General features: G+C 41.7%; 1 long non-coding RNA gene across 1 annotated transcript; it reads right to left on the reverse strand.

The window, feature by feature from the left end:
- Positions 1-331: 331 nt before the first annotated feature.
- On the reverse strand, positions 332-1,344 carry LOC143141922 (uncharacterized). The gene is made up of 3 exons (XR_012990831.1): positions 1,214-1,344; positions 687-776; positions 332-489 (listed from the first exon to the last, which is right to left on the reverse strand). It is a non-coding gene; the product is annotated as an uncharacterized LOC143141922 (long non-coding RNA).
- Positions 1,345-11,097: the final 9,753 nt, after the last annotated feature.

Here is an 11,097-nt window from a genome sequence, read left to right on the forward strand (position 1 = left end):
CCCAAATAAATCCATACCGTGTGTGTCACTGTGTCCCCCAAATAAATCCATACCGTGTGTGTTACTGTGTCCCCCAAACAGTACACAATCTATAAGACGTCTAACAAAAATAACAAGAGTCCATTTCTCAATCAAGTTCACATTTTGTTCACATTTGGGCAAAGCTTAAACTCTGCTTTAAGCTTACATGGTTTTCCTCAAGAGTCTGTTTCTCAAGCCATGAACCAACGCAGTGCAATGGCCTCCACCAATGTCCATGAGCACCTTCTGAATGACTTCAAATGTGTACCTTGTGTCTTTGGGGTAGTCAATGTTTAGTGCGTAGAGCAGACCCATCAGAAGTGCCACAGCCGTTGGAAAATCACTGAGCGACGGAAGGATGATTTCTTCCTCAATGACCACAGCGAAACCAACAGTATCATTCCCGTCTGCCACCACGAGGATGCCCACAGTCATTCCTCTCGTCATGTCCTCCTCAGCAACTGTGGCCTAAAAAAAATGGACAAACATGTGATAAAATAAACCTTCATTGATTCTGTTGTTGTGGCCAAAACGGCATTAAGACACCAGTGGTTCCTAAACATTCTCCCCGGAACCCAAACTAGTGAAAATAGCTGACCTGCAAGATCACAACACTTCACAATATTGATAAAAAAAAATCTGCATTGACAAAATATAAAATATACCTGAACTTTCTTGTAAAAGTTGGACGCAACATCTTTGAGGTAGTGGGGGAGCCCCATCAGCACGATGGTCCTTTTCCATTGGTTGGAACACTAAAAACAATTGACAATACACAATCAATGGAACAGCTTCAATCAGATAGCATCAGAACAGAGTATTTAACAGTAAATAAAGTGTGTGTGTGTGTATGTGTGTGAAAGTGTTAAATACTGTAGCTCTATGTTCCTAATATACCCATTTCATCCAACCAGAGAGAGACACAGATACAGGATAAACAAGTGCAAGTCATGAAACAAAGAAAGCTGCAGACAAAATTGGAAAACTATAAATTTGAAACTGATAAAGCGTTTTTTTTCCTGGTTGGATGACACCATTGACCCGTGTGAAAATACGTTTGCTGTTTATTAAAGAGAGACAGGAACTGGGAGAACCCTGTTACTGAACCAACACCATGTAGTAATATTTACTATAATAACTTTTGTTTAAACAGAAAAACATATTGTTTAAAATATCACACAAGCCTACTTACATCACTATCCAGTGTTGTCAACAGCTTCTTCAGCTCCACCACACTTGGCTCTGTAGAGATCAATAAACCTCTGCAGATACTTGTCAAGGCCAGCAAAGAGACAGCCTTTCAGGTCAACAGTGGTGAGGCGAGCAAACTCGGCTTCAATCTAGTAGGCATAAAAGAAGCAAATAACAAGCCGAGGGATTCAATAGCACTGATATTTATAATTTTAAAGTCTTCATGACAGCAGATATTAGCAATTGTTGTTTAACACAGTTATTTTCCTCAAGCAAACAACAAAATAGCACTGTATTACCCCCATGCTTTCTACTAGGAGGCGACCAGTGTTGAGCATAAACTAATTCATTTTTCTATTAACTTTGAACTTAATATATTTTTAACTAAAGAACTTGAACTGACTCCCAGAGTTCCTCAGCTTCTAAACAAAACTGTTAATGAACTGAACATGAACTAGTTCAAAACTGAATTGGTGAAATATGAACGTGAATTCGTTAATTTTCTTTTGAACGAACTGAACTGAAGTGTGAACTTTGCCAACAGTGCAGGCGACCCTATCGGTTGAGGGTTGAGCGTGTGAAGTGGCTGAAACGCATGTCACATGGCGAATAGGAGTCCCGCTAACCCACTCTGAAGTACACTGAGCGTCATGTTTCAGGGCTAGCTAGCCGTGTCCTAAAGAAAGCTAACCGCAAACAAACTAAATAAACGGTCTCCTGCCCTGGGCTTAATGATTTCTCCTTTCGAAATCGTTCGACGAATAATGTCTAGGGCAGCTAACTCGGTCTGCTACGCTGTTAGCTGCTAGCTATACTGTGAATTTCAGCCAGCAAGTTTTGCTGTTACGTTTTCAATAAACGGGGCAACACAATTTCATCAAGTAAAAAACGTAAAACATGTAAAATATTACTTGCAAGTTAACATTTACACTCACCTTGTAAAAATACGATGATGGGTATCAGTCTCTGGTGGTGTTGTTCCACGAATTTCCATCCATTTCACTCTGCACCGACCGTAAGAACGCGCGTAAGCCACTACATGATGACGCAAGACGCAAAACGTGCTACACGTGATGCTGCACAAGTTGGCAGTAGTCAACTCAACTTGACATTTATTATTAACATAACATGGCTTTTCATTGAGTGAACTTCCATGTAGTTGAGACGTTTTCAATTGATTATTTTAAGTTAAAATGACTATTTGCACAAATCTGTGTTGTATTGAAAAGGAAAAATTAGTTATGAAAACAAACAAGCAACATTGGGTTTTACAGTGTAGCGGTGGTCATAATAATGTGGCAAAGATAGCCTAGCCTACAATCCTATGTTTCATTAGGCTACTAGGCTATTTGTTTTGCCTTACTCTTTATTCATTTAGGCTAGGTCTTTTTATTCAGTTATTTATCATCTTCCGTCCAGTGTTGGGAGTAATGCGTTACAAAGTAACGCGTTACTGTAATTCCACTACTTTTAGTGGTAACGAGCATGTAACGAAGTGTTTTTGTAAATCAAGTAACGCAATTACAATTACTGAAATTTCAAGGAGTTCGTTATTTGCTTACTTTGTTGATCTCGAATGAAGGACTGCAGACAAGATGACAGATGCACATTTGCTGCAGATGCATTCTTTACAGTTAATAGGAGCCTCCTCACATTCCTCCTTATTTCGTATTTATGCTAAAAAACACACGAGTGCATTAGGCTACAATTTAAATGGGCATCTTTAAGCCTTTTCCCTTTCGTTTCCATCTCGTAAGCTCCACTACAGTAAAAGCGCATTGTTGTTTATTTCATCTCTGCTCTTTTTCGCCTATTGCGCAAAAGCCTCCTTATATCAATTTCTCATTCTTACAACATAGCCACGCCACAACACCAATAGGCCTACATACAGTAGCCTATATATAGCCTTGGCACAAGCAAGCACACGTTTAACTCGAGAGGAAAATGCAGATTTCACTTACCAGATAAAGAAACCTCCAAATAGCCTACCGTACATATACAGCGACTTGAGTTATTTGCACAGTATGTTTACATCGGAATTGACGTCCGTGGTGATATGGATTCATTTGTCTGCGACAGAACATGCAACTTCTCTCTGGAACACCTTATCAGCCGAAGAGTAACCTTCTGCATAGTGCGCGACAACCCCAAACCCTCGGATACGCATTAGAACTTATTTCGGTAGGTCAGCACTTGTGAAGCGCAGGCTTTTCCCAAACTGGTGGTGCTTAAAATGCTATACAATACAACTGTGTTCAAAGCAGGATGAGGATAACCTAAGGTTGTATGTGTGTGTGAGCAGACAATTCCTGCTTTGAAAATAAGCCATTTAACATTGTTTCACATTACATCCCATTGAACTCATTCCATGTAGCCTATAGGATTGCAATAATAATGATAATAATAACTTACTATATTGCAGAATTCAGTGTCAGTGCACCACCATGCATACTAGTAGTAGTAGAAGGCAAGCAGTAGGCAGTGTGCTGTGCATATCTATCAAACCACCTAGATGGTGAGGGTGGCACAAAACAAGGTCAGGGAAGCCTTCATGCATTGTAGAATGTTTTGTGGTCGGAAAAAGTTTGAGAACTCATGCACAAGGCTATTGATTTGAAGGCCCGTTGAAACTACAATAAATAGGTCTAAAAATTAGGTTTATTGTGTGTGTGACTTCAGTACTGTTCATATTGACATTTTAAAAGCAGACTTAAAAGTAACTCAAAAGTTACTTTCTCTAGTAACTACTTTTGATATACAGTAATTGGTAAGGTAATTCAATTACTTTTGAAAGAAGTAACTAGTAACTGTAACTAATTACTAATTTTCAGTAACTTTCCCAACACTGCTTCAATCCTTCGCACTACTTGTGTAGCGCGTGCATTCTCAGACCTGTCACCTGTCAATCATCATCGTAAGGGTTGTGTTTGGAATCATTCCCGCGTTACAATCATCAGCCAATCAAGGTGGTCACTTCAGTCAAGCTCGTGCATGAGTAATGATGACGTCATCCATAGCAACGAAGAGTAGGTCTGAAAGGCTTTGTGAATAACTTTTAAGAGAAAACTCCTAGCTAAAATATTTTAGTGCGATTTAGGAGTTAGTCCGGTGGACAGCCCATAGAGCCCCATTGTGGACCCGGAAATGTTGAGTACACCAAAGTTTTATCACGGAAATATATAGTATGGGTTCCCAGCATGCAGAAACTGCCGAATGCTAATTTGCATATGTTGGGCAATTTGTGTAATTGAGGTAATTAGCATAAATTAGCCTATATTGATCATATTATAAGAGCTGCTTGGCCAAAATGGACAATGTTAGTATGTTTTTAGGGGTTACTGGAGATGCTGAGTCCATATCTCACATTTTCAAGATTCAAAATCACTATTTAAACTTGGTTTGGTCACATTTTACTCTCATTAAGCTGATTTTGCTAAGTTTTTTGGTAAAATTTAGACTTTTGATTCGATTTTAGATAGATTTTTGGAGGATAGGGCTGTAGCGATATACAGTAGGTCTGTAACGATACACCAACCTAACAATTCGATTCGTATCACGTTTTTTGACCCACGGTTTGATATGAACCTCGATTTTTCTTTTTTTGGTGGGGGGGGCTAGACATTTCAATAGCCTACCTTAGAATACCAGAGGATTACAATGTAATATATCTGTATTATTTTATATCCTGATATAAAAAGAGAGAATACTGAATGTCTGATATTTATGACAGCACACTTTATGCAGATCAGCCTATAGCTTAGGCCTACTATTTCTATTACAACTCTACCACATTCAGCTGTTTGGTTGAAGCCTGGAAATATTGTAAACAAAGTAGCATAGTTGGCTAGCTTATCCTAGTCTACTGATTGGACTGTTCAGTTTCCTCATGTGTGTTTAAGGTAATACTGTTCTCCTTGGGACAAGCCTTTTGGGAAACATTGGTATTGAGATGATCATTCAGTTCTCCCAGAATCCCCAGCGCGAAACATAGTGGGAATCTCAAGCACAGTCCAGCACGCTGGCGTTGCACAGCCCCCCAGCAAGCCATTGCCATCCTCGGCGCGGGCGTTCCCACATTCAGTCCAGCAATTAGTCTCTGGCACTGCCACACAGCAGGTGGGGTGCACACACCGCAAGAGCCCTACACACCCTGGGGCACCACAACCACCAGCGGCCCAATACGGGGTGTGCTAGCAGTCACCTGGTCTGTCGCCTCTCGTCCCCAGCTCCCTTCAGAGAACGCCCTCAGGTCGCACTTTCGCAGTGTGCACCACCGCAACGTTCCTCCAACACCTGGCGGGGCCTAGCCTCCACTGCAACGTTCCTCCAACACCTGGCGGGGCCTAGCCTCCACTGCCACAGACTCCCCGGCGCTGAGCACCGTAACTGGCACTGCACCTCCGATGCTCCACTCCGTCGTCTCGCCAGTCGGGGCAGCAGACTCCAGTTCCATCGCAGCCGGACCACGCTGCGCAATCAGGCTACAGCTACCGACGTTGGCGTCCCTCCTCTGCTGCCTTGTCGCAGAGCTGTCCTCCGCTGTTCCGGCCGCTCCACACCGCCATGATCGCGCCAAGGCCTAGACCTTCTCTCTGGCTCGTGCCATCGGATTTCACACAACAAACTTTTTTTCCCCCTTATTTTTCTAAAGAGCACCGGCGAAAAGGCCGACTCGAACAGGCTCCGCCAACCGTCCGTCCTCAAGGCACCACCTCCTTGCCGCTCCACCTCTGCTCTGCAGCCAGGGCCACCGCCAACTCCAGCCTAAAGCTCTCCGGCGGGGGGCAGGGGCTCATGGTCTGAAGGCCTCTGTAAGCTTTTCAGTACCCCTTACAAGGGTTCTCTTCGGATCCTTTTGCTTGGGCCTCCACCTAGCGGTGAGCATTGACGGATTATGAACTTTCGGGCCTTCCTCAGAAATGTTTTAATTTGTTTGATGTGATTTCCTGCATTCTGGTGCATTTTGGGGATGGCCAATACTAAATTCAATCAGATTCACAGCCTACATCCTGATGTGTTGATATTGAGGCAATGATTTCATGCAAAGGCTTGGGCTTCAGGGTCCCCTGACCCCTTGGGCCCCTGGGCCTGGCCCGGTAGGCCCGTGCAGTAATTCATCCCTGGCGGTGAGGTCTTGCTCCTCCATGGAAAACGTACCCATCTACAGGTGCTGCTTTGGAAAGCAGCAGACCGTCCTGATCCACTGGCTGTGGATATAACCGCGTTTGGAGAGAGTTAGAAGACAGGTATGAAGAAAGGAGAGGAACTTGCCCACCCTTGATTCTGTCCTGTCCTGTTGCTCCTCCTGATTTGTTAGATATTATCAGCTGTAACTGCAAAGCTGGGTTAAAACTGTGTATACATGTATCTGGAAAGTGCAGCTGAGCAGCTGCAGGCCTGGCCTGTACTAATTATTCTTTCTGCAAAGGCAGTGATGTTACATGTGGCAATATATTTACACAGCAAAAACAACAGGACAGGGATGAAGAGGTAAACAAAATTGGATATTTCAGGCAGTAAATGCTCCCGTTAAGAACCAAACCAGATTTTGTTCAAATCTACACACCTATGGCTACTAAAAAATGTAAGGTTCATTTAGCAAATGTTATTTTGAAGTGTTAAAAAATATTGTTGTTTTAGAATTTCCGATAATATGGTGATAATTGGGGGTATTACGATAGCTCCGCTGGTGGGAATACGCATGGGACTCATGAGTTGTAGCGCTGTCCTATTGCGTGCAGAGGGAATTTGAAAGACAACCGATTAGCCCACCCCTCGGACTGAGCACTGCGAACGGTGAGTCCCCAGACCCTACAGTACATCTTGATGTGGGTCTGGCTCGTCAGGCTAGGACACAATTTGAAATGGGTGGAAATTCCGGGTAAAATGTTTTCCTTACTACCACATGCATAGCCATTGTGAAGAGAATCTTCATGAAAGGTTGGAGTTCAGAAATGACCATGCTAGTGCTGCCAAAATACAAGTCACATCATTCCCTTGTGGGAGGTTCATTAGTGTCAAGTCAAAGTCATTCTGTTTCTATCTGAACTAGATAAATCTCAAAGGCACAAAGCTGGGACCCAAGGATAAAGGGAGCATTATGCCAGAGCATGACTCAGTGGCATCTCCACGCTACCTCTCTGGGAACATTATCACGGTTTAACTGTCTGCTGTCTGAGGATACTGATGAGAAATCCTCTTCAAACAGGAGCATAGAGTCTCTAATGTGTGTTAAGTGAAGCTTAGGCAATGGAAAGAATGAGTATCTCTCGATCTGTTATTCAGCAGGTTGCACTGAAACCACTGTTTTTTTATTTTTTTATTTAATGGGACGGTGTTTGAAAAGTCGATGTGGGAGCTTTTTGCTCGTGTTCCTGAATTAGATTTTGCTGCTAAATGGTGATGAAATGACAAAAGTCTCCGGATCTTAAATGCCATTTGTGTAATTGTGCCAGTTCCTGCTCGTGGAAGTGGTTTATCATGTGAGCATTTGTAGACCCCATGGCCAAATTATAATATGTTGTGGGCTGGATGGCACTGGTGTTGAGACTGTCTTCACAAGTATTCTGCACAGTTCAAAACATGCTCATACACAAAGTAAGGAGTGCAGCCATTTTACTTGTAAAGAAATTAGTCAATCAGTGAACATGTCATTTATGCATGGACAGAGATCCTAGAGGTAGACTTCAGGGACCACAAATAAATCACTATTTTATGATATATCACGACACTTGTCATTTGGTTGAATAGCCTCAAACGTTGGTTGGTGAACCTCTTTAATTTTTCAGTTTTCGTCCACTATTTGCCTTACACAAAGCAGCATGAGAACAGTCATCCTTATGCACACTCATTCTGTCAACAGTCGCTCCAAAGTACTGCTTGTAAATGCCGTTGACATTGACTAACTAAAACTGGCAAAAAGGCCTACATCATGTTAATTGTAAATCAGCGCGGGTCTTAGATTGAGAAGCATTGTAATCATTTGCTGATGTTGTATTGGGAGCCAACTGAACAGGAGGCTTGTAACCATGGCATATTACTCATAATATTTGTCACTGCAATTACTGATTCAATTCACTATGCAAAAGACTTTGCCTCCGATATCAGACAAATGAATGACAGAGATGTTACATTTGTATGGAATGTAAGACTATTGAAACAAGGAGAATAGAATTTTCAAGGACGGTTTAACATTTCTGATTTCATGCCTACCTCAAATGAGACTTTTAAACGAATATCTCTAATGCCTTTGGTGAAGATCAAAACATTAAAAGTAGTGTATAGTCAGGAGGAACAGGCTGAATTAGCATAAGTTCTGGAGGAGCTGTTTTCAACACTGTGAGTGTTGAGGAGAAGACATCTTGTGGGGTTCTAACATTTAGCCTCTGGGGCAGCTTCACGTTCTCTCTAGTGCTATTGATCAAACAAAAAGGACAGAAATGTCAGTGGTTTCTTTGTCCTTCAGCAGCTCTTGGCCTTTTGTATAAATCCCATTAAGGAGCAGCAGAGCATTTCCTCTGTCTATCACAACGTCAAAATGTTGGGGCAGAAATGGCGCAAATCCACTGTTCTTGGGGATTAGATTTACTCTTATGACAATGTGACTGACGTGTGTACACAGTTAGTCACCTGCATGGCACCATTGCTGGTAACAATGAATCACATTTCTATCACATACATTTTGCATTTTACATTAGCTATGATGGCAGGGCAGTGTGGTGTGATTTGATCTGATGATGGATGATTAATACAGTACATGTATAAATGAATGCAATAAAGTATTTAAGAATTAACCTTCTATTGTATTATTCTGTTTTAGTCTATAATTACATGACCAGTGATCTATCTCGCCTGGCAATAGCAGATTTTTCCTTCATGTATTCTGAAATTTATGGATGATTAAACACATCAAAATTTCTCCTGCCTTCCAGCAGTGGCAGAACTACCTCCGTCATTGCAGTTTCAGACCTTACAGTTACATTTAGCTCTGCAGCTTCCTTTGCATAAGAAACATCTTCAAGGGACCAAGGAAAGATTTAAGAATTTACAATGCCCCAAGTTAATCATTGCATTACTTTAATAAATGGTGTACTGTAGGCCAACTACCAACCAGCCAACCCACCAAAGTAAGCATGTAGGCAGCCGTGGCCTACTGGTTAGCACTTCGGACTTGTAAGCGGAGGGTTGCCAGTTCAAACCCCGACCAGTAGGCCACTGCTAAAGTGCCCTTGAGCAAGGCACCTAACCCCTCACTGCTCCCCGAGCGCCGCTGTTGTTGCAGGCAGCTCACTGCGCCGGGATTAGTGTGTACTTTACCTCACTGTGTGTTCACTGTGTGCAGTGTGTTTCACTAATTCACGAATTGGGATAAATGCAGAGACCAAATTTCCCTCACGGGATCAAAAGAGTATACATACTTATACTTATTATTTCATTAACACATGATCAAATTGACAGAAAAAATCTTGCTAATGTTTACAACCAGGGGTGTGGTGCTAAAATAACAGGTGGGTAAACTATGAATTCTGTGATCATGGTGAGGTGGACTGTGCCATGCGGTTTTGGCTTTTTAAAAAAGGCATTCAGAACATGCTTGATGATGGTGGAGGTTATTGTCCAATGTTTATACAAATACCAGTTGTATTACTGTAAATGGTTCCTAGAGGGTTGATGAGTGTACATATTGTGAATGTGGATAATACAGTGTGATTTTTGAATGTTAAAAGTTGCAATTGGTGAATAAGCTCTTTTTTGAGGTGGATAAACTCTAATAAGAGGTGGATATACTGTACTCTATTTCTGGAATTTCAGAGGTAGATAAACTGTGTTTACTTGCGTTTAGCCTCCACTACATCCCTGTTTACAACTGCCCCTACCAGCACCTGTCCCATTGCCAGTATCAAGAAAAAAACATGTGCAAATCCTCTGGCGCCTCCATTCTGTTCTTGAGCTGTTTTATTGCCCAAGGATGCCGTGCCTTCATGCTGACACCCATCCGCACTTGGCAGCGGACTGTTCCACACAACAAACCACAGCATTTGCTTTCTCATGCTAACTGCCATAATCATGTACTAATTTTCTTATTGGCTGGGTCCCCTGCTGTTGACCAGAGGCGACACAGTTGCACAGTGGGGTCAGGCGTTTGTGATTGAGCACCTTGCTAATCACAGGCTGTGGAAATGTTTAAAATGCTTTGCACAAGGTGTCCACTTATGGCATTAGCTGAGGAGCAATGATAATTGCACATCATTACAGTTTTTCTTGATCTTTTTGATGCTTGTGCCAACTCTGACATCACATTTTCAAAACAGTTAACACCCGTGTCTGAACAAAAGCACTCTGTCCAAAATGACACATTTTGCTTGCAAAAGGCTGTTACTCTCTTAAAGCACTTAAAACATGCTGCAAAAGCAAATCTTGCCTTCAAACAACACATCCTGTTGTCAAATCACTGTGTGATTTCAATCAGGCATTACACACTGGACAACAAAATGCAAAATCTAGTTCTCAAAATGAGCATTTTTGCTATGTCTGTTCCATGTCTTTCTCATTTTTCTGGTATCAGAAAAAACTGTGAAAAGACAAAATGTACTGAATAAAAAATTATTGATTACAGTTTTTCTCAGTCGCTTTGGTGCTTTTTTCAGATCAGAATGAAAATTCTCATAACTATTAGTTCAACCTCCACAACATTTAGTCATTTGTGCACATCATAGTAGCAATTTCTCCTTCCTCTGAACAAATTGCAAATACTTTTGGACATGTATCAGTTGCTTTCATACAATTCTCTGCTGTTTTTTAACATTATCCTTTGCTTATGTCATGTCAGTCAAAATGAACTATACTTAAGAATGCTGAATAGTCGTTCCCAATAAAACTAATAGT

Source organism: Alosa pseudoharengus, unplaced genomic scaffold (genome assembly GCF_046254945.1).
Source record: "Alosa pseudoharengus isolate Yale_2024_CS ecotype anadromous, Long Island Sound unplaced genomic scaffold, YU_APseudo_1.1 YU_APseudo_1.1_scf_24, whole genome shotgun sequence".
Taxonomy (NCBI): domain Eukaryota; kingdom Metazoa; phylum Chordata; class Actinopteri; order Clupeiformes; family Clupeidae; genus Alosa; species Alosa pseudoharengus.